This window comes from Gymnodraco acuticeps, unplaced genomic scaffold (genome assembly GCF_902827175.1).
Source record: "Gymnodraco acuticeps unplaced genomic scaffold, fGymAcu1.1, whole genome shotgun sequence".
In the NCBI taxonomy this organism is placed as follows: Eukaryota; Metazoa; Chordata; class Actinopteri; order Perciformes; family Bathydraconidae; genus Gymnodraco; species Gymnodraco acuticeps.
In genome coordinates, this window is record NW_022990545.1 from 334,534 (window position 1) to 360,365 (window position 25,832).

General features: G+C 40.8%; 1 protein-coding gene across 1 annotated transcript in view; it reads right to left on the reverse strand.

Annotated features, from left to right (window-relative positions):
* The window catches only part of LOC117553419 (fibrosin-1-like protein), a 391,517-nt gene that overhangs the window by 321,061 nt on the left and 44,624 nt on the right, over positions 1–25,832 (reverse strand). The gene's annotated exons all lie outside the window — the stretch shown is intronic.

Here is a 25,832-nt window from a genome sequence, read left to right on the forward strand (position 1 = left end):
CAAACATTAGCCTCCTTTAGCTTAGCGGTGGTGACGTGAAGTCATGTGACCGTGTTGTAGTTCCTTCATAGCCTAACGTTAGCTTCATAGAGCTAAATATTGCAAAATATAAATGAGAAAATCTTTACTTCCTATAGACTCAATTACCGTAAATGCCCTGGAGAATGAGCAGCTATTGGACATCACATAGACTTTGTACTAGAGAGCTGATAGGGTAGAAATCCATTTGATGTCCGTCTAAACAAATCAAACTTTAGGGTTCTTACATAAAACTCCTTTGGGAAATATCTAGATAATTTAGTATGGTAATGTAGTTCCTTTATAGCTTAACGTTAGGTTTTTAGTTGTGGTGATTATCCTGCTGAACAAAATGTGTTTATCATGAACGTGGGTTTATGACAGATCAGAACCAAATGGAAAAATCAATTCGTTTTTTGTCTACAAACCACTTGCAATGCCAACTTTTGGAGCATACTCCAAAAATATGTCATCCCTGCAACTCTTTATTAGGCTATAAACTTACCACAAAAAATGGAACAACCCGAAAATAAAAAGGAGATGTTGCCAACACCCTCCTCCGTCTCAGTTTCAACAATCCAATATAATCTCTTATTCACAGGAAGGCACACGATATCCTGGGCAAAGCATCTTTGCTGAAGGAGATTAGATCCTTTCACAATGTAAGCAATCACGGCTCCTGGTTAAAGTTTAATGTGGTGACGTTAAATATAGAGCTCAGCGAGGACAGCATCTCAGAGAGCATGAGGAGCTGAAGCACATTACAGAAACACTCAAGTGCTTCAGGGTTTCTTTCTCTTTGCAGTAACCTGTTTTGTATCTTGTCATGTGGAGAAGAAACTCAGCTCTCCTACTAACATGTCTTGTCTGCCTTAACACATAACAACTTGATATGACACCAGGTGGTAAGAAACACAATCTGCTAACACCAGCAAGAGTTTCCCTTCTGATTACTCGAATAAGAGACTCGTGCTTTTCGAAAACGATTTGAAATCCTCTTACATTAGCAACACTAGGGCTCTCTTTTGTTTCCACAGTAACAGTAACAGAAACTGACAGATGATGATTATCAGCTTCAATGAGGAGATAAGGAGCAGATAAGATCTTATCCAAACATACTGTAACTCTTACCTCATTACTCTCCCTGTCAAAGCCACTTGTAGCACTGAGACACTGAACAACCGTGTTGAATGCTGTTTCAACAAATGCATGAGTCACGTTTATATATATATATATATATATATAGGTGGCGTTCCACAAAGAACAAGTCAAAAGCATTTAAAACAAGTCATTTGTCATTTTGTTAGCCTATTCTCAGACTCTTGCTAATAATTAATAATAATTCCTTACATTTATTATAGCGCTTTTTCAATGACTCAAAGCGCTTTTACATATACACACATTACACATAATGGTCAGATACTGTGGACAATACCCACAGGAGCAAGTTCAGGTGAAGTGTCTTGTCCAAGGACACACCGGCTTTACAGACGCAGCAGCGGCGGGTTTCACCCCTTGATCTGATGACGCCACACCGTCCATCTTCACGCCTCAAAGTCATCGAGGCGCTTTTACAAGTACACATTAGTATTATACATGTACTGTGGACAATACCCACAGGAGCAAATCCGGGTGAAGTGTCTTGCCCAAGGACACAACGGCCTGACGCAGTGGCGGCAGGAGCGGGTTTCGAACTGGAGTTCCCCAGCACTCCCCCTTGATCTGATGCACAGACCACTGCGCCACCCGTCCCATGCTACACACTTATTTCAAGATAAAGCTAAGCCTTTAATCCTGCGATATGTGTTTGCATGTTTTGTTGTGAAGCTAAATTATGACTATTCCGAAAGCTCACCTAAAAAAAAACAAATCATTGGCAAAAATGTAAGATTTTAATTTGCTATTCTAGTGCTTCCAGTATCTATCACCAATGTGGAAAATAGGTCGTATAGAAACTCCTATTATTTACACTAAATCTAAAACAAAATCAAATCTTGCTCCTGCTGTTAGACCAACCATATTTATGATAATAATACATCTTATCCAATTGAACTCTCAGCTGTATTACATGATGCTTTTTCTGCCCTGTTACGGCCCCTACACACGGCGGCGTGCGTTGAAGCTTCAACCCATTCACTTTGAATGGAGTGATGTCACGCTTTGCCGAACTGCATTCACGGTTGCTCGCTTCAAAAGTAGAGCAATGTTCTACTTTTGAAGCTTCGACGGAAGCGTCAGCCAATCAAATCATATGCCAGTACAAGCTCTAGCCAATCAAACCGCGTGCTTGTGTGTCCGGGGCGGGAGATTCATGTGATTGGTTGTTGGTCGAGCTTCAGACACGCCCACCGGCAAGCTTCAACGCACGCCGCCGTGTGTAGGGGCCGGTAAGATGTCAGGAAGGCAGTGGCCCTCACTTAAAACATTGAGATGACTTGAATTACATTTATTTTGTCAACCGTTCCACGTAATTGTTGTAATTCAAAGCTGAAATATGAAGTTCATATTAACACGTGGAACCTGTTTATTAACATACATATAATGAGTCATCGTTTCAATCTTTAGTGCCTCTCCTTCCAGCTTTTCTTTAAAACAAACCTTCCTTGTTTTTCCGACCACGATATCTTAAAAACTGTCTGGCTAACATCACCCCGTTAGATGTTACTTTCCTTTCATTCTACTATACATTCTACTATACATTACTTTTTAACACATTTTGTATTCAACAAATCGGCTTTTCTGTCTTAGTCAAGGTACTTTCCGTCAAAAACAAGCTCATCCTCCGATTTCTAATGTAATGTCACCATCGCTTTTTCTGAAAAGTTGAACTATGTTTATTTAGAAGCACAGACGCTGGGTTGTTGTCTTGAGACACTTGCACAAGCAATTGACTTGCCCTCATAAAAAGGCTCTATGTGGACACCGGCCCCTCGCTGTTATCTAAACCCATTTCTTTCCAGAATACGGTCTGTAACATCTAAGCATGTCTCTGATCTGGTGATGCATCAAAGCCCTTAACAGCTTTCCAAGAAGGCACAGCCAGCAATCTGCCAAATACAAGACACCAGCTCAAGAGGGTCAGGAGGTCAGAGTGATTCCTGAGTGACAGCTGCCTCCTCCATGTCTCTGCAGAGCCTCAGATGTTAGGTCCCGCCCACACGGAGGCGCTGGGTTAATGGCTGTAAAGGTTTTATTATCCCGCTCTGAGACAGGATCAGAGTCCCAGGGGACGACTCCTCACCCCCGCCTCTCCACCACCCACCTCCATGATAAATGACTTCACACTTTCCTCCTAACAGCTGTCTTCGTGTTCCTTTCTCTATCAGGTGCTCTGGAGCAGAGATCTTCCCAGGAATATTCAGATGTAGAGATATGTGTCTGGCGCTGAAACTAACATCAAAACAATCAAACAAAATCTGGTAAACAACCCTTAACCCTTCTATCTGTAAAGAGAAATGCTCATGTTTCATTATGGTAACAACAAGTGTTGAAACCAGACACATTTCAGGCAGGTATTCGAGCCCTTTCTCATCTCCCGATTTTATCAAACGTATCAGACTTGTGGGTTAATCACTGACAATCTAACCAAAGAGAAATGTTCTTACACATCTGACAGCTTTATTTTAACGTTGATTTAAGTGTTGTTTTTGCTGAGGGATTCTGAAACACCATTTTGAACACACCGCGACGACAAGTGATTGGATTATGGCTGCACCATCGCAATTGTACCGATACTGCAATATCAATATTCTGTTTTTGTATCTACTTTTTTTTTTATCGCAAGACAAAGAGTTACACAAGTTGCTTGACATGTCTAATGAAGATAGTTTCTGATTACTCTACCGTCTTGCTTTGCCCTGTTGTTTTGTACCTAATAGAGTGACTTAAGATACGTTGTATGATAAGACACATATCCAAACAGGAACAAAACAAACACCAACCGCCTACACCTGCTGACTCAGTGCAGAGGAAGATATTTTAGTATCTTCTCCTGCTTTAAGACCATTGTTGTTCTCGACAGTAAGTATGTGAGGGCTGCAACTATTTGGCCAAATACTAAGATTCATCGAGCTGAGCGCGACCTCTTCAAATGCCTTATAATAGACAGACATCATAATGATTTAAGACAGAGAACAAGCGTCAATTTGATCTTAAATGCAAAAAAGACACACATTCTCTGGTCACAGCTGATCACACTCATCAAGCTAAAGAAACCACTCTGGTATTACTCAACACATAAATAACACATGACCCATCTTGTATTGCTAACCTGATACAATAACCCTAACCACACTGCATATTTGAGTATGACAACCACATATTGAAATGGAGGAAAGTGGGTGGGGGAAATGGTGCAAAACGTTCTGCTGCTCGATCTAAAGGACTATTTCCTGTTAACACATGCTGACTCATCCAATAGAAAGTCTGAGTCCCACAGTTCCTCTTAATGCTAACCTATGCTATCTGTAAAATAATGTAAAAGCTGTTATTGTTGAGTTTTGCAAATTGGCAAATCACCAAGATGATTCAGTTATTCATGCTTACTGACAATGGAAGGTGTATCAGTCAGTGTGTGATAGGGCTGCTCGATTATGGCAAAAATCATAATCTCGATTATTTGGGTCAATAATTGATATCACGATTATTAAAAACCGTTATCCATTTACTTTGAAAACATCAATTTATTGGAGAAAAAATGTTTTAACAGTTGATTACCCTGAACTTTAAGTATAATTCAACTGAAAAACCAATAAAAAAAAAGAATTTATAATTTTTTTTTTAATAATAATAATAAACAAATAATCGTTTTTATTTCGATTACGTTGTTTTCGTAATCGTTGCAAGCCATAATCGTAATTGCGATTAAAATACGATTAATTGAGCAGCCCTAGTGTGTGATTTATCATCTTCTAACACTGCACATAAAAGCCTCAGTTACATTATGAACACCCAAGACAAACAAATACAAGGATTATTCGAGACTGAACGCCATAAAGCACAGTCAATCTGACCTTTACAGAACAGGAAATGTTTCACACGTAGTCTAAGATAAAGTGTACAGATGAAGATGGAGAGCGGAGGCTAGTACTATATCAGTAGTGAAGTGATGTTTACTCCTGCATGGCTTTTATAGTTATGCACTTTAGAGCCACAACTAAAAGGGTTCTTGTCAGAGGAAAGCAGTCAAATGTATCTTGTCCAACTCGTGGTATGCAGTATATCAAATAAGGCATACATCTGGAATTCAATTTACACAGCAAATCAAACTATTTAATAGATGAAGTCAAAATATAATCAAATATAGGTTGTCCAAAAGTCAACTCTACATGCACACAAACGCATAGAACACACTACAGACCAGGGGGAAAAAACAAAAGCACAATAAGGACTTTTAAAAAGATTTAGCAAAAGTAATATATTGCATTAAACTGCTCAGGTGTTCTTGGTATTGCATCCTCCAGGTTTCAGGCGTGAACACACGGTTTGAGATAGGGGGACATTCTTGGAATACCTAACCAAAATAAGATGTGTACTGCTGGATCAAACTAAAATGTGGTTTCTGTGCTATTTATTTAATGCTCTTTTAAAGAAGCAAATGCCCAGCAGCACAAGCAACTTCAAAAGGTTTCCCCGAATACAGATGTGATAACAGCCGTGGGTGCTTATCCTTTGAACTACAAGATACAAATAAACCCGCTGCACTGTGTTTTAAGCACACAGAGATATTCCTAGCAAGGAGGTTTTCCGAAATGAAAAGAGCAGGGTAGAAATATTATTTATATCCAGCGCGAGGGAAGCTGCCTTTGGTTTATAAAAAGGTCAACTCAGCAGGTAGAGGATTAGCAGATTCACTGAGCCTCTGAACCTGATGAGGGATGGCTAACCCATTCAACACACAACATTAAATATAGATTTCCCTCAAATCAGCAGTCGACAGGAAGAGTCAAAAGGACTGGGTCATATATTTGCTGATTTAAAGACTTGCTTTAGACAATCCACAGGCTTTGCAAGAGTAGGAAGCCTATGCTGTGCAACACTAAATGTGGCTGAGTAACTGGAAATGAAAAATGAGTGGAAGTGAACGGCACTGTGTGATTCAATTGAAACATGTCCACCTACATGTTGGATGGGACTTCAGATCAGTCAGTGAAACAGAAAGCCTGCCAATAACAGAGAGCAAAGAGGAAGAAGGGGAAAGAGTCAAAACCTTTCATTCACTTGCTTTTGATTAAAATCCCTCACTCTCTTAAAGTGGACGTCTGAGAAGTGCCATTTGTTCTCAGCCAATAGAACAAGAGCTAAAGGAAAGAACATGCTTTACAAATGCAGCGTTTTGTTTACAGAGTTGTAGGCTTAGGTCATTAATCCCAGAAGAAAATAAATGTTTGTATTAGTTTAAAACACCTTAGCTGAGTGGGCAAGGATGATTTACTGTCATCGAGCTATACAATTATTTTTGGCAGAAACAGCCTCTCCATGCATTTAGCGTGCTGCTTGTTATCATTTCCATTTGTTGATTGACAAGCTTTTATGCATTTTGGGCTTTTCCTTCCCTGTAGTGTGGTATATCGGTTTGTGTGCAAGTTAATGGACTGCAAAGGCTAAACTCCCTAACCCTCTCCCCCTGCCTGAAACGCCTCCATTGAACTCCTTTGTTTACTTCCCGAACATAGTGACATCATTATGCAACACTTGTGCTTCTATTGGCTAGTGCTCCAACACACTGTACATGATAGGCTAAGGGGCGGGACATCTCTAAGCGGTTGACCAATCACAACAGAGCCGGCCAGCTAACCAATCAGAGCAGACTGGGCTCTGGTTTCAGACGGAGGGTGAAAAGAGGTGCTGCAGCACAGGCAGTATGAGAACAATAAAGAGCTTTCTGAACATTAAAGCATGGAGACATGTAGAGACACTACATACTGATATATACACCTGAACATCAGCAGGGGAGAGGACTCTTTAAAGTAGAGACACTACATACGTGATATACACCTGAACATCAGCAGGAGAGGACTCTTTAAGTAGAGACTACTACATACTGATATACACCTGAACATCAGCAGGAGAGGACTCTTTAAAGTAGAGACCTACATACTGAGATACACCTGAACATCAGCAGGAGAGGACTCTTTAATTAGAGACCTACATACTGATATACACCTGAACATCAGCAGGAGAGGACTCTTAAAGTAGAGACACTACATACTGATATACACCTGAACATCACAGGAGAGGACTCTTTAAAGTAGAGACACTACATACTGATATACTCCTGAACATCAGCAGGAGAGGGACTCTTTAAAGTAGAGACACTACATACTGATATACACCTGAACATCAGCAGGAGAGGACTCTTAAAGTAGAGACACTACATACTGATATACACCTGAACATCAGCAGGAGAGGACTCTTTAAAGTAGAGGACCACTAAATACTGATATACACCTGCACATCAGCAGGAGAGGACTCTTTAAAGTAGAGACACTAAATACTGATATACACCTGAAACATCAGCAGGAGAGGACTCTTTAAAGTAGAGACACTACATACTGATATACACCCTGAACATTCAGCAGGAGAGGACTCTTTAAAGTAGAGACACTACATGCTGATATACACCTGAACATCAGCTGGAGAGGACTCTTTAAAGTAGAGACACTACATACTGATATACACCTGAACATCAGCAGGAGAGGACTCTTTAAGTAGAGACACTACATACTGATATACACCTGAACATCAGCAGGAGAGGACTCTTTAAAGTAGGACACTACATGCTGATATACACCTGAACATCAGCTGGAGAGGACTCTTTAAGTAGAGACACTACATGCTGATATACACCTGAACATCAGCAGGAGAGGACTCTTTAAAGTAGAGACACTACATACTGATATACAACCTGAACATCAGCAGGAGAGGACTCTTTAAAGTAGAGACACTACATACTGATATACACCTGAACATCAGCAGGAGAGGACTCTTTAAAGTAGAGACACTACATACTGATATACACCTGAACATCAGCAGGAGAGGACTCTTTAAAGTTGCATTTGATTATACTTTACTCTCTCTGAGTAGATTGAAACAAGTGGAGGCCTGCAAGGTGGCATTAGTTCTTAGCCAGCAGATCAGTTTTCTGATCAGTTGAGAAGGTGGTCCGTCCCCACATCGTCTCATCCCTCCTGCCCGGACTGGACCCCCACCAGTTCGCCTACAGGGCCAACAGGTCCACGGAGGACGCCATCGCCACAGCTCTCTCAGGAGAGAAGTGGGAGCTACGCACGGATGCTCTTCGTGGACTTCAGCTCGGCATTTAATACCATCCTCCCCGACAGACCAAGCTATCAGTCCTGGGAGTATCCCATTCCTTGTGCCTATGGATTAAGGACTTCCTGACTGATCGCCCCCAGAGGGTGAGGATAGGCCCCCACACCTCCATGTCCCTCAGTCTCAGCACCGGGTCACCATAGGGCTGCGTGCTGAGCCCCCTACTATACGCCCTCTACACCCACGATCTCGTCTCCGCCCACACCAGCAACTCCATCATAAAGTTCGCTGATGATACCACCGTGGTGGGCTGCATCTCCGGGGGCGACGAGACCACGTACCTGGACGAGGTGGAGCAACTGTTAGCGTTGTGCAAAGTAAACAACCTGCAGCTGAACAAGCTGAAAACCCAGGAAATGATCATTGACTTTAGGAGGAAGAAGACCGTCATGCTGTAAATTGATGGAGGCTGTGTGGAGAGAGTCTCAGTGTTCAAATTCCTGGGCGGTCACCTGGTGGAGGACCTGTCCTGGAGGACCAACACCACGGCAACCGTCAAGAAGGCACAGCAGAGACTCTACTTCCTGAGAATACTCAAGAGATACCACCTCAGACAGGACCTGCTTGTGTCCTTCTACCGCTGCGCCGTGGAGAGCATCCTCACCTACTGCATCTGCGTGTGGTTCCTCAGCTGCAAAGCCACAGAGAGGGGTGCGCTCCAAAGGGTCGTCAACTCGGCCCAGAAGATCATCGGGTGCCCTCTCCCCTCCCTGGAGGTGCTGTACGGCTCTCGTTGCCTTAAGAAGGCAGTTAAGATCCTCAAGGACCCACATCACCCGGGTAACGAGCACTTTGTACGGCTGCGCTCAGGCAGGCGCTTCTGTACCATGTCTTCCCGGACAAACAGACTCAAGTTTAGTTTCTTTCCCAGGGCCTATGAGCACTAAACGCTGCTAATATTTAAGTTATCATGTCTTCCGTGCAATATGAGGGGAATCGTGCAATTTAATGAATTCTTTATTTATGTACATATTCCCTATCATGTCTATTTAAGTCCCATTTCTTGTTTTTATATTGTCTTGTTATTTTTATATTGTCTTGTTGTTTTATATTGTCTTGTTGTTGCGCGTTGGCACCTTGAGTTCATATTGTAATTCCGTTGTACTTGTACAATGACAAATTAAAGATCTTATGTTATGTTATCTTAGCCAGCAAATCAGTTTTCTTAAAAAAAAGAGCTGAACTACAGGAAAAAACATGCTTCGCAATTGCACCATTTTCCACTACACCCCCTCACTCAATTACTACATTCCAAAGAGGCTTCCTCCGAGCCGTATTATTGAGCCGTGCAGAGCTTTATTGTACATGGCACATCCTGGAATGGAGCCATTGTGGGCTGCTGAGTGTATTCTCATCCCATCCCACTAAGAGGAAATCTTCAGGGCCGAGCAACAATCCCAGCTATCTCCTGTGGGAGCTGCAGCTGAGCAGGGAGGTCAAGCCGTGTGTTAATTGAAGCTGCTGCAAGTGTTACTGAGGCAAAAAGAGTGAAACCAGGGGGAAGGGCAGACATGACATAGCAGAGGAAGTGTGTGAGGTGTGTGTTGTGGTTTCATAAAGCAGGGCAGATGTCTGGAGGAATGGAGGGAGGGAGGCAATCTTCATGACGAAGACTACGTGGTCCCGTTCAGGCTCCCTGGGGAACACCGTGTCATCAAGCCAAAGACACACAGCATGGGTGATCACGGTAATTAAATAGGAGCGATTGGTCATGGGTCAATGAACACTTCACGGTCTGCAGTGTGGACATTGAAAGGGGATGGCAACATGTTACACTGACATGGTGAGGTGGGCCAAGTTCAACAACAACATCAAGTCAACTAAAAAGTTCTGAAACACTCAGTCGCTAAATTGGTGGATCTATAGAGAATTATATTTTTGTGATTTAGTTGTCATTTACCAAACATAAACGCAGTGTTTGGAAATGTGATTTTAAATGGCAAATGTACAAGTTATGCACTGGTAGTTGAAAGGTTTTATACAAAAATAAGTATATGTTACATTAATGAATCAGCAATTAAAATACATAGCCGTGTCGTTTTTGTTTTAATTTCCCACAATCTCTCAAACTGTATGCTGCAGAACAATAAGTTATTGTTTCTGTATTGAAATTGGAATTTGAAAGTGCAACTTATTATATTTCTTGCTTCTCTTTACAGTTTCATGGTACTTTAAAATGGGCCAAACCCAAAACATAGCTGTGTACACTCTAAAAATGAATTCAGGCGACCTTTCACCTCCACTTAATTAAATGCATGGTTGCAAGATAAAAATGTGAGTTAATTGATTTAGATAAACAGTTTAAGTTGCATTAATTTATAAGTTGTGTTGACGTAATAATGTTGGTAATTACATCAACTTAATATTGTGTGTCATTTGAACTCTGATTTCTGCGTTAATTGACTTCAAACTAAATTCAAGTTGTAGTAAGTCATGCAATTGGCTTGATAACTTAATTGTTCTACACCTTGAGTTAAGGATTTCAAGTCCACTCCCACTTAACATGCCTGGACAAGTTCCCACAGTTAAGACAAATAGAAATATACAAAGGACATTTTAAGGTCATTCAAATACAGTAGCCTTGTAGTTGCACTGTAGGCAAATTGCTGTGTCCCCATGTCCCATGGTAATATGGCTAATCATTTATTATTTGGGGGGCAATTTAAATTTGTGTTATTTATCTTTTTTCTCAAGATTGAAATGAAGCTCAGCGCAAGTTCTTTCAGGAAGACTGGGTGTAATACATTCACTCCGCAGCTGCATATAATCAGCTCATCACAGGCGGCTATTTAACCTATTACATTTCACCTCATTCTCCAGCAGCCAATCACCGAGCTGCAGCCAAACTATAAAATGGTTCTCCTCTCTCCTGCAGTCAGCTGTGATTTCAGGTGTTCATGCACCTTATCATACTGTATGGCATGTGTCAATAAATGTTCAAACTAAATGAATTCTCTCCTGATTGAAACATCATGTGTTGAAATAAACAACTGCAGTTCAAGATAAAAAGTGAATTGCCTAATATTTTTGTTGTGGAATTAATTTCTTTCTTTAAAGGCAAAAACATGAAAAAGCTAAGAAAAAAAACTATTGAATACAATGTATTTGGAGCAACTTCATTTATAAGTTGTCAACTTAAAAACGTGTGTTCACAATTATGGTAATTAAGTACATACAACTTAAAATTCCTTTTAAATCATGTGGTAAAACTAGTTGGAGCAACTTAATCTTTTGAGTAATCAACTTCAAAACTTGTGTTTATAATACCAATTATTAAGTAAGTGGTAATTAAAAACACCTCTGATTGTAGAGGCCTTCTCCCCTAACTCAAATAACTTTGTTGCTTTTAGACAATTTCATTAGAAGTTGTCTTAACTCAATAAACATCGATGCAAACTGTTGCCTTGATTTTCTTTGTTGAGCCAAGGCATTTGTTTTTAGAGTGTAGGTTTTGCTGCTGAACAAATTCAATCGTAAAGTAGTGACTGCTTTTTCGTCTTTTGTTTTCTTAGTTATGTTCTCTGTATTTTATATGTTTGTGTTATGTGTAACGTTGCTGCCTTCTTGGCCAGGTCAGCATTGCATATTAGATTTGATCTCAATGCTTTTTATCTGGTTAAATAAAAAAATCATGTTATTTCTCAAATGATTGTGTATGTGAGACATGAACAGGTTAAGGTTGTTGTATCAACATTTGTATTTAAACGTGTGCAACTTATCAAATTGTGGTCCTTTCCAAACATATTTTGTAATGTTACGCTTAAAGAAGAGACGTGAATGGCAACATGACGAGAGACACTGATTTTATCGCACAGAAGATGTGGCTGTGTACTTGTGATGGATAAAAAAAAACTGTAGCAAAATGTTCCAACTGGAGAAGTCATTAGGCAGTCTCTGTGTAGTACTTAACCTACAGACAGATATGGAGGAGGTTAGGTGGGAACATTTGTCTGTTTGGTATACTGCAGCCTGATAGAGCTCACAGACACTATCCTCAGCCTATAAACAATGTCCCCGGAAAAATAAAAGCTGTGTTTCCACCCGTCTTACAGCAGCAGCGCTTCAGTGATGCTATTCTGGCTCTCCGACAAAAGACTTTAAAACCAGTGTGCAAATCCCCCGACCCGCCCAACAAAAGCCAATTGTGGCAGCCATAAATACTTACAGATAGCGCCTTAACAAAAGGTTTCTGTCTGCTGCACTGGAAATCTATGCTATACATGAGAGTGCATTCAGTTCTTGGCGATGTTCTTCTTCAGTGTCCTAACCTGGGAGAGTGGGTGGTAAACAAACCACTTCATTGACACGCTGAAAAAAGCAAAATACAACGTGACCGTGAATTTAGAGCCCTCCAATGTTCTGCTGATTATACAGAAATACGAAAATGGACTTTTTATGCCGGGCAGCGTGGGGTTGTGGACAATGGAGCGCAGTGTATTCCATTAAAACGACAAACGCCACTGCTGGCCTCTCGCTCCTAAATCGTCGGGCCCCGGGAACAAAACAAGCCTTTCAGGGGATAACTCTGCAAAATTGATTATTGCTTTCTCTTTCAAGTGGCGCTGCTGCTTTGTGACTTGCACATGACTTGGCAGGGAAAGGACAGCTGGCTCTCCATTCTGGGCCGTATTCACATGACTGGTGTCCCACAAAGGAGGCTGTAGCTGGGCTTCACTTCACTCACAGAGCTGGACTGAGGATTAGAGCAACGCTGCATGATCCTACGTTTAAGGAAAGTACAGTTAACAAGTCTCCAGTGACGGAAATACAGACAAAGAAATGTCTTCCAACCATGTGAATGTTCATAAAGGAAAGACTGCAAGAAATGGCCGACATCCAATAAATGGTTTCATCTTTCAAATGCTGCAGGAAGTGATATGTATCCCTCTTTAAAAGTGAAACCAGAGTTTTATAACTCCTCTTGTTCCGAGGACAAAGCGTAGCATTGAGCCTTCAGGTGGACCAGACTGTATTAACATCTCAGGGTGAGCCAGCACTTCATACTCACACCCACTCATTATGGCACCTCTCAGATCATTACAGGTGATTTGATAGTTCGCTTCTCGCCTGTCTCAAAGCGTGTGCTAACAAACGCTTTAAAGTGACTAAGAGCTTTATTGAGTATCTCCTTGAAAAGGCCTAGTGAGGGGTAGAGAATGCCTCTTTTACTTCCTTTATTTGGGCTTCACAGACCACCTAGCCGGAGTTCACCAATCAAGCCAGAGTCAACCGCATGTTTGGATTGAGGTAAACAAGAAAGCAGTCTCATCTAAAACAGCACAGCCTTCACATTGACCTCTATAGGCTGATCAGACCCACCAGCAAGAGAAAGGGCAGAATACATCAAGCGTGTGTTATGACTGGAACGAGAAGACATCCGCTTGCTGTGCACATTTGATATCTGTGTTCCTGCGTTCTCCTCCTAATTCCCAAAATAATTGCAGTTCTTGTTGTCGAGCAGCATGTTGCTGCTCAGCCATGGGAGGCGGGAAATGAGTTGGAAGCCAGTCCTTTTAATTATCCTTCAAATGCTTCCTGCGCTCAGCAGATGTTGGGCTGCGGGGCAGGCAGCCGAGCAGCAGGGCTCTGACACTGCGCACACACACACACACACACACACACACACACACACACACACACACACACACACACACACACACACACACACACACACACACACACACACACACACACACACACACACACACACACACACACACACACACACACACACACACACACACACACACACACACACACACACACACACACACACACACACACACACACACACACACACACACACACACACACACACACACACACACACACACACACACACACACACACACACACACACACACACACACACACACACGGACTTGCTGCTCCTCAGGGTTTTTACAAGCGTACTGTATTTTTTAAGCTTAATGCATCTACATAATGTATTTACACTCATAATGTATTTCCATCATCAACACAAATTAATTGTGTGTTGCAGTTTTTGGTCGTGCATTAAATTACAAACGGCAAGAGAGTTGAAAGACAATTAAAAACAAAACATTCAATATGTTGCAGTAAAACATCTGGCTTATTATAGAGCACCATTGGAGCTATTCGTAGATGTATAATAGTAAGTAGTAAAAACATTTATTTCCTTGTTGCTTTTTTTAGCAGATAGATCTTTATTTTGTGTCATTACTTTGGTAAAGTGGAATATTTTTGTTGAAGGCAGCTTCAGGCCCTGGGTGATTAAGATGTATTGGAGACAGGTGGAGGTTGTATTGGGCACCGGGAAATTAGGTTTTTTTACAAGGGCGAGCCACAGGGCAAGACAGGAGGTAAACGGTTATTCTTTGTATTGTTCGATTGTTGAAACGAGAGTAAACTGCACAAACTATATTTTTGCCAGGACGTTCGAAAACACCCCAAGGTCCAGTCGGCGGGGACCGTGGGGTGTTTTTCCACGACACTGTGTCTCAGGGGATCTTAATATTTAAGAACCTATTAATGTGTTATACCAGATTAACGGAAATAATCTCAGCTAACTGACGATACAAACCATTTTTACCAAAACAAAACACAAGTCTCATAAGAAGCATCTAAATGACCCCTTAGCGAAAAATGCTAACGGACGTTGGCACAGAACTCAAGATAAAAGTACCCTTATTACTTATCGTAGCTGCACATACAAGATATCCGATTAAAGCTGAGGTTCCACAGATTATTTAGGTATATAGTATCATCACTGAGTGATCCGGACTCGCGAAGCAAATACAGACATCACAACACGTACCTTTACGGAGCTTCTAGGGAGATCGTCTCACCGTAGCTGTCAATCTGATCAAAAGACGTGTTCATTGGCATTAAAACCAGAAAAAACGCGGATGAATCGGTTAATCCATAGGTTTTTAACATCTCTGTATAAAAAAATTATTTAATTTATAATCCATAATTCCATTTGTATGTAAAAATCGGAGAGCAAATGTTAGCTGCTAATGGTAGCTACCAGAGTGGCTGCTGCTTCCGGTCTAGGCTATGCGGCAGTCTCACACACACATTACCAAATAAGGACTAGTTGGGAGTTCCCCTCGATTCTATTGGCTCTAACGGTCAGGAAGAGATGTCACATGTCAAAATCCAGCAAGGGGGGCCAGAGATAAGGAAAATCCACCCAAATGGCCCCAGAAGAGGGTATTTTGCTAAATCTGTCTAAAAAGGTCAAATATCACTTGTTTTGCATCAATCTTGATACAGGGTACTTATTAGATGTTGTACTTTGGATTCCTAAAGCTTTTAGTCTACTAACCCATCATCCAAGGTTAGTTTTCACTAAAGTACAACATATGTTTTGGACGGACACTATAATTTACAGTTTTTTACCATGTTCAATCTGAATTTTCTTTAAAATAAAAAACATCTATATTGAATCTGACTTTTCTACATCCAACTCACAGGTTTATCATTACTTTGAGAAAAAAGATTATTAATTTAACCCTTTTAGAAGGGAAGATATGGTCATTTGTTCGGGGAATGTCATTTTCGAGCCTGAGACCTGAAAAACAGGCTCGGGGTTTAGGGGCCCTATTCTGCTCATCTTCAGGTTCTTATTTTGATTTGGTGTCTCTACTGTGACATGTCTCTATGCTTTTATGTGCTGCAGCACCTCTTTTCACCCTCTGTCTGAAACCAGAGCCCAGTCTGATCTGATTGGTTAGCTGGCCCGCTCTGAGTTGTCCCACCCCTTAAGGTGCGTTCCCCTTAAAGGGTGAATGGAGCTGGTAGAAGTCCATTTGATGTCCAGTCAAAATGAATCAGACTTTAGAGTTCTTATAAAAAAACTCCACTTGGGAAATATCTTGATAATTTTCATTTCCTTGATGAGTTCCTTTATAGCCTAACATTAGCTTTTTGCTCCTGAAAATTGCATTTACACTTCAAAAACCATAACGTGGTCTAAATATGTTGAGATGATCATGCCCAACGAAACATGTCTTATTGTTTTCAGCAATATTCTTAAATCCAAATGAAAAATTAGACCTTTGGAATTGGATGCACAAAAGCCTAGAGAACACACTGAGAGGAAAAACCCCAAAAGGCATAATAGGGCCTCTTTAATCCTGCGTAAGATTGCTAACTGGTGGCCTAGCAGCAGTTTTATTTAGACTATAAATATAGTATAGTAAATAAAATAGTTTTTTTTAGGACAAACCTCCGCTAAAAGCCCTGAATGTATTAAACATTAAAAAGTACACATTTCTGTCCTCATCATGGCTTTGCCCTTTTCTCTTGGCCCGTTTTCCGTTCACCATTACTCATCTCCTCCAACACGCAGCTATCACCTCTCGTTGTTGGCTCTGTTCACAGCCTCTGACTCACCCTCAGCCTTCAGCACACATCTATCCCCTCATCGCTAATCTGCTCCTTGTGTCTTATAATAGTGGCGTCCAGTGTCGACATGTCCAGTGGGGTAAAAGGGTGAGTGGAAGAAATGGGTTAAGATAATAAGGCAGATGTGAACTGAAGCACTTCACAACATAAGTAGGAAGAGTACAAGAAGTAACAAAGGGCAGGGAATGGACACAAAATACAGAGTCCAGAGAGTAAGCAAAATATGCTTCAATTATCTAGTGGCCTATCAGACTTTTTCCACCGATGTATTGCACATTTTTTCCATTTAAGTAAGCTCTAAAATCTAAGTAAACTCTCTCTAATATGTCAACCAAATTGGAGGAGAATCAAAAAATGCTTGTTATGATCAATAACAACAAAGCTGTTAACGAGTTAACTGTTTAACTCGTGTGGTCCGTATAAAGTGCCACAGAGTCCTAAAACCCAGAAGTAAGTTAGCATTTTACCACTTCCGGTTCCTTCGACAAAAACCAATGCAATTTCTCCACAGGATTTTGGAAAATAGCTCATGTCTACCCTACTTTTATAATTTTCGAATCATAAATCTAATCGATAGATTTATTATTCAAAATTTATAAAAGTAGGGTAGACATTAGGACTGTCCCGAATACCATTTTTCGGGCTCCGGATATTTGGTAGTAATCAGCAGCGAACCGCTTCAACACGTGTATTTCGGTGTATTCACGGCATTCATTTTGTTATTCTACAGTATTGTTGTTTTATAGTTATTTGTTAATGTAACCCAATTTGTGTTCTTTGAAATTGAAAAGGATATCGCATTGTGTTTGTTACTTTCGTTGCAGTTGTATATGTCTTAAGTGTAATTTGGCTTGGCTTCCTATTTATGGACATGCTTTTATTTGGAAGGAGAGTTAGCGCAGTTGACAGGAAGTTGTTGTTGCTATGGAAACAACGTAATGGAGAAAAGTAATATCTACATATAAAGACGGAGAGAGTAAACGATAACGTTTATGGTTAAGTGTTAGCACCCCCCGAAGAGGCACAAGCTCTTACGTTGATATTGGAGATTTCAATAAATTCAATTTGAAAAAAAAACGAAAAAACAAACAAAACGAATATCCGAACAACGAAATTGAAACCCGAATAGTACTCCAACGAACGAATATTCGGATATTCGGGTACAGCCCTAGTAGACATATGGATATTATCCGGCTGAACAAAACGTGATCTGTCTCTTTATTGCATTGGTTTTTGTCGAAGGAACCGGAAGGAGTTTACTTCCGGGTTTTACAGTAGGACGCGTCCCTGTGGCACTCTATTTGGTTTAGTGTTGTTGTGATTAGATGTGTCTAGAGTAGCTTAGTATTACGTTGACTGTTGTCCTCTAGCATAGCTGTGTTTTCCTACAGCCTCCTTTTGTTAGCTTGTACCACGCACTTTGATAGTGAGGGTTGTTTTGTTGCTATTTTTGTTTGTTAGTATCTATTCCTTTGCATTTAATTAGGCTCTCTTTTTAGAGTCCTTCCTTTGTTGGTTGCTCATTTAAACCTGCGCCCTTTTGGCCTTTCTGTTTGCTCCAGGCTGATTGCCTTCCATTTTGTTATTTTGTTATTAATAAACTCCTTGTAATAATTACCAATTCCAACTGGTGCATGTTGCTTTTCCTCTTCCCCTAGTGGGTACGTAACAAATACACACAAGTTCTGATATTCCTTCTAAAAGCTGACTTTATTGTCCATGAAAGCACTATACATGAGGCTTGTGTTGCCTGTATACAGCACTTATCTCTACATGGGGCCAAATCGGAACATTAGCAACTTAGCAATGCTCACCCATGTTATCTGAATCAGGTCAGCTGCCAAGTAGGATGCTGAAACTGGAGCTGACACATGAAGCTGTCCTGACATCCTCACTTCAGCGTGTATGATCTGTGTTCTTTGGAAAATATCTCCAGACATTCGAAGAAGCTGAAATGCTGCCAGATGGAAAGTTCATCGGTAAAGCATCTGTCTTTCTGAAGATATGTATACATACGTACCACAGGCTGCACCTATGGCACTGTTCAATTACTGCTAATCCACTCTGACTGGGCAGGTTCAACTTGTCCACTTATTGACAGAGAGCTGGTTTCACATGTTCTGAAAAGAGTGGTGAACCAACAAGTCCTGGAATCCAGAAATAAGTTCTCCACTTCTAGTTCTCTTTTCTCAAAGGAAATGGTTTTTAAACGTGTTGTTGGTCAGATGCCTAAAATAAAGGCTGTGGTTAAAACAAGCTGAAGAGATTTTAAACTATGTCAGTAAATACCCCACTGGTGAATGTCTGAAGCTTGTCATAAAACCGGCCATTGCTAACGAGTGCTGACATTAGACTACTTAAACATCATCACGTCGAACATTAGCCGCCTTTAGCTTAGCGGTGGTGACGTGAAGTCATGTGACCGTGCTGTAGTTCCTTTATAGCCCAATATTAGCCGCCTTTAGCTTAGCGGTGGTGACGTGAAGTCATGTAACCGTGCTGTAGTTCCTTTATAGCCCAATATTAGCCGCCTTTAGCTTAGCGGTGGTGACGCGAAGTCATATGACCGTGCTGTAGTTCCTTTATAGCCCAATATTAGCCGCCTTTAGCTTAGCGGTGGTGACGTGAAGTCATGTAACCGTGCTGTAGTTCCTTTATAGCACAACATTAGCCGCCTTTAGCTTAGCGGTGGTGACGTGAAGTCATGTGACCGTGCTGTAGTTCCTTTATAGCACAACATTAGCCACCTTTAGCTTAGCGGTGGTGACGCGAAGTCATGTGACCGTGCTGTAGTTCCTTTATAGCCCAACATTAGCCTCCTTTAGCTTAGCGGTGGTGACGTGAAGTCATGTGACCGTGCTGTAGTTCCTTTATAGCCTAACGTTAGCTTTATTGAGCTGCAAAATAAAATCTTTAATTCCTAGACTCAATTAATGTAAATGCCCTCGAGAATGAGCAGCTATTGGACATCACACAGACTTTGTACTAGGGAGCTGATAGGGCAGAAGTCCATTTGATGTCCCTTCAAAATTAATCAGACTTTACTGTCCTTGTAAAAAACTCCTCTTGGGAAATATCTATATATAATTTCATGGTGATGAAGTTCCTTTATAGCCTAACTAGCTTTGTATTCCTGCAAATTGCATTTACACTTAAAATAAAGTAATAATACATAAAGTGGTGTAAATATGTTGAGATAATCATGCCCAACGAGACCTTGGGATGCTTTCTTTCCCTGTCGGCCTACAAAAATGCATCACTACTGCACCACTGTAGTGTCCATTGTACCAAATAAGTCTTGGAAAACATGTAGCTTTTCAATATGCAGTGTCCTTTCTATTTTATAACTCACATAATATTTCTCTGTAGATTCTATTTGAGGATTGTCGTAGCATGATCATAATTAGATCGCACAACGGCTGAAGGCAACTACTGCACTTGTTTCTTTACTGTTTTATAATTAGACTGAGCAGAATGTGGGTTAATGTTCCCATCAGCCTGAATAGTACACTCATATTAGGATAAGAATGGCTCTGTATTCTGCACACAGAGAGAGTGCATGAAGCAGAAGGTGTTCCTAGCGACAGATCAGTTTAATCTTAAAATCAGTCCTCCATGTCTGAGTGAAGGAGCATCAGATAAGACGGACTGATTGATTCAGTGTCTGTGAAAGGCTGCTTTCACTGAGCGGCTGCAGGCTCCCGATGACAAATTGAGACACGTGTTTTTATCCACCCTGCTGTGAAAACATGACACAGTCGTCGCTAACGATCTGACGGCGTCTCAAAAGCCACCGGGCTTAGATTAATCTGAGCACAAACATCACCCAGAGTGCAGGAACTTCAAATGAGTAAGCAGCTCTGCCAGGGTGAGGAATGGGGGGGGGGGAGAGAAACTGAAAGCCTGACACACACTGTTTATCGCATGTCAAAAGCCAACAGGCTGTCTGAAGAGCCACTCCATAAACAGGAGGCGCTGTACAATAATTAATGCTAATAATTTTTGTATAACTCATTTGTAAACCGACACCATGGCTTTGATAATTCCTCGTGTGTTGCAGTTTCCACAGGGTGACACTTGTATTTGACACCTGCTTTGTTGATATGTTTGTGAATGTGTGTGTGTGTGTGTGTGTGTGTGTGTGTGTGTGTGTGTGTGTGTGTGTGTGTGTGTGTGTGCACACGCAGCTGCAGAGTCAGTGAGCCAAACAGCAGCAGTGGTGCAGCAGTATGTAGGTAAATCAGTCTATTACTAACACTCTGCCTGCCTGGAGCAAGTCTCCTGGGACGCTGCTGACAAAACACACCCACACCCACACCCACACACACACACACACACACACACACACACACACACACACACACACACACACACACACACACACACACACACACACACACACACACACACACACACACACACACACACACACACACACACACACACACACACACACACACACACACACACACACACACACACACACACACACACACACACACATAAATATACAGCAAGGTGCAGGCAGAGCAATATGCAACTCATACATAGAGCATTACAGTATAAATAGCTGAGCTGACATGTATTGTAACAGCAGGTTACTAACCGACAGCTATTGTTGATCCTCTTTCAGTATTGTTGAGCAAAAATACCCAATTGTTGTTATGGTACAATGGGATGGGAACGATTAATCGAATATTCAAAATTATTCAGGTATCGAATATGAGTTATGATTTTTTTTTTTTTTGGGAGGGGTGCCTAAGTTGATTACATATTATCAAATGGAATAATTCAATGTATACGACAGTGCCATAGCTAAGTGTGTTAGGTCTAAAGGTATGTTTTGCTCCGCTCACCGGCCCCTCACAGCGGGCAGAGCTGCACGTGCTGATCTCTCTCTCGCGTCCGGTTATACTTCACTCGCGTTTATGTCCAAATCCATCAGATCTAGCTAGTTCTAGCTAACGGTATGGCTGCTGCCCCTCCCTACACGCAGATCACGCAGACTCAAACCTCATCTTATGCCCAAATCCCAGCTGAGAGGGTCTTCTCTACAGCTGGCCTGATTGTGAATCGCCTCCGCACGCGCCTCTCCCCTGAGTAGACATTCTTAAACAAGAATGAGTATTGATTGAATAGCTGCATTCTGTGCACAGGCCCTGTTATAGGTTGTTGATCTCTGTTGTCACGGGTTACGTTACCCTAACCCGTTATGTTGTTCGTGTGTGATCCCTCTTTCATTTAAAAACCAAGTTATGTTTTAAGCATGAAAGCTGCAGGCCTATAGCTGTCAACTGTTCAAACTGTGATCACCAGTTCAATACATTTGACAAATTCGACAATTTTTTTCCCACATATTTGTATTTATTTATAGGATATGTACATTTCAGTTAATCGGATAACCGTCCCTTTGAGGGTCGAATATTCGAATATACATTTGCTTTCAAATTCCCACCCCTATCACGTACAATGACTAAACTACTATATAAATCCATGTAACCGTCATGCTGTCTTCACATACACTGTGCAACGTTTGTCCTGGTTTGAATGTTTATAAATCATATAGTATTTATGATAAACCAAACATGGGTGACACCGACTCATTACTTCAAGTTTCACTTTCTTGGCATGTATGGTCAATAGACATCATAAACACAAAACTATAACTTATTTCTGAGTAAAAAGAGGCAATTGAAAGGAATGCACTGCACAATCAAAGATGAACCATTTAACCCATGTATAAACAACCTGCTCTGTAGACATAAGATGTGCACTGTTTGTATATATGACTCACTCGCGGCTGCACACCTGCACCATAACCGAGCACATTTCCAACAGGGTCTACACAGGAATCCTGAAGTCAGATGTAATTCCTTTTAAGACCTTGTTTAAGACCCTTTCCATACATGTTAAGACCTCATCTCCACTTTGAGTTTTAACCGGTTACCTTGGCGACACGCTTGACCTCACATTGACTATATACAGTATTGATTGTCCTTCCTCCTTATCTTCCAACCATTTGGACGCAGACTTGCATTTCCCCAAATTAACAACCGGCGTGAACGGGCCTGCGCGCTATCAAGCAGTGAGCGTGCGATGTCCTGTTCAGATGACATCAAACCCAACGGGATGCCATCAATAAACTACACAGAATCACACTACACACCTACGCCATGATTACATTCAGGCAGACTGTAGAATACAATCTCTCTGGACCATTCATATACTTATTGAAGACAAGCTACAAAATATGATACCTTGGAAAATGCCGTTTAATACTTTTTAATAGCCTTAATTTTCGCTAAATGTATTTATCAACTTTTAATACTTTTTAAGACCCCGCGGACCCCCAGTACAAAAAAACAGACAACACACAATCAAGTAGCAACCAAGCAGATTTTTAGGAAACTAATTATTGCAGAGATTTTTGAGTGAGAAACACAAACTGCAGAATGCTAAAACAGCCCTGCTGGTATCTGCTTTCAGTACAAAGGCAAAGTGAACAGAAAGTTGTAATTACACTGAGTGGAGAGCGATTAGATAGAGCCCGTTTAAATCACACTAAGGACCGTTCATTACGCTGGGAGCCATAAGCAGAGTCGGATGTCCTGGAAACCACAGAGCCTCCTGAACTGCACGCTCATCAGATCTGACTCATCAGATTTGCCTCTGACCCCCTCCCTGGCGCCGCTAATCAAATGAGGCGCTGGAGCTTCATGTGATACACAACCAGAGCAGCGGATACAAGCAGAACATATTACCATAACTATAAAGATAATCCATACTGTAGCAATGAGTGTGAGTAGCTGAGGTTGCTCCTGTATGCTCAAAGGGAAGAGGAAACTACGACTGTGAGCACTAGGGCTGCTTGTCTTAATTTCTCTTATGTACATTGCCTTGTTTTTTATGATGCTGCAACGTAAACATTTCTCAAATTGGGATCAATAAAGTACTTCTCTATCCATCTATCCATCTATCTCTCTTTATATCTATCTATCTATCTATCTAACTATCTATCTAACTATCTATCCATCTATCCATCTATCTATCTATCTATCTATCTATCTATCTATCTATCCATCTCTCTATACATCTATCCATCTATCTATCTATCTATCCATCTCTATATCTATATATCTATCCATCTCTAGATCTATCTATCTATATATCTCTATATCTATCTATCTATCTATCTATCTCTATATCTATCTATCCATATATCTATCTATCTATCCATCCATCTATCCATCTCTATATCTATATATCTATCCATCTCTAGATCTATCTATCTATATATCTCTATATCTATCCATCTATCTATATCTATATCTATCTATCTATATATCTCTATATCTATCCATCTATCTATCTCTATATCTATATATCTATATATCTATCCATCTATCTATCTCTATATATATCTCTATATCTATCCATCTATCTATCTCTATATCTATCTATCTATATATCTCTATATCTATCCATCTATCTATCTATCTAACTAACTTATGGCTATATTTTGACAGATACTGCAATTGCGTAATGATTCATGATATGAGAGGGACATGACCATTTTTGGAAAATTATTCACCATCGATTGAAATATATGAATATAATGTGCCATGCTTTATGCACACGGGAAATCCACATGAAAACCCGGGTGCAAATATGTAATGGCGATAATCTGACATTGCAATGACCATTTCACGTCACCATCGATTCAAATATATGAATACATTTCACCATGCTATATGCACACTGGTGGAGACATCCACATTGGCTATGGAAACGATATAAGAGGGGATGATAATGTTTGAAACAATAATCACATCACCATCGAAAAATATAACAATATATATCCTGCCTTGCTATATACGGCCGGGTGTAAATAGCCACATTGGCTTTAGAAGACCGGTGCAAATGGTGATATTTTGACTGATATTGCGATATTAATCGACATAAGAGGGAGTAGCCATTTTGAAACATTATAAACATCACCATCGAAAAATACATTAATATACTTTGCCATGCTATGTAACCCCAGGTGTAAATAGCCACATTGGCCAAATAGCATATGCTTTAAAATAATCATGGTGAAATTTGAACAGAACAAGGAATTTTAATTTGATTAAATATTGTGCTTTCTGCTAATTTGGATCCATCCATTTACAATTTTGCTAAAATGTAGATAAATTGTGCAGCCTTAGTGAGCAGCAGCATCGTCTGAACTCCAACACCACATTAACTACTATGCTATTCAAAAAATAAAGCCGTCCTTTGAGTAACATGTGAATGACACAAATGACACATAGAATTTGCTCCACTAAAGTAACTTCTATTTCACAGTCCAGGCAGCGAGCGCGCCTCTCAGAGTTTCCTCCCTTCAGCCTAATGCTGAATGACAGATCGGGAAAGCGGAGGAACCCTGAAGAGTCAATTTGGAGCTGGAGTGGCATTTCAAAACCCAGGCACTAAAATGAGAGAGCGGAAAGAAAAAACGAATGTTCAATCAGACACCAAACTCAGCTGCTTTGCTCTTCCCTCAGAAAGAGCAAAGCAGCTTTCTGAGATGTGTTCAGAGGCTGAGAGCGATGATACGCCTCACACACCGCCACTACTCCCCGGTGGGGACAATGATTGAATTTGAATAGCGTGTGTGCAGATGTGTAAATGCATTTGCGTTTATTTATTCATTCAATCCTGTGTGCAAAAATATTCTTGTGTTTATGTATTCATAAGTCTTTTGGCAAGAACACATTTTAGCATTGATTCTGTGCGGCTTTTATTTGCATATACAGTGTACTATGTAACTGCACGGCATGCACATTGAACCTAAACCAGTTGCTGATCAATAAATATGTCCGCTTGCTGATTGGTTTCAACTTTTTGAATGTAAAAAAGTGTTAAAGGACAGAAAGAGAAGGATGGAGATATGGAAGGAAACATCTTGTTTAGAGATTCTGGCTGGAGGCTCCTTTCTGTGGATGATGGATTCATGGCAGAGTCTTTATGTTGTAAAACCAGAGAGAGGATAACTTTGGGTGTTTCCTTCTGCGTACTCTGGAGTTAGTAGGGTTTTGAATTCAATC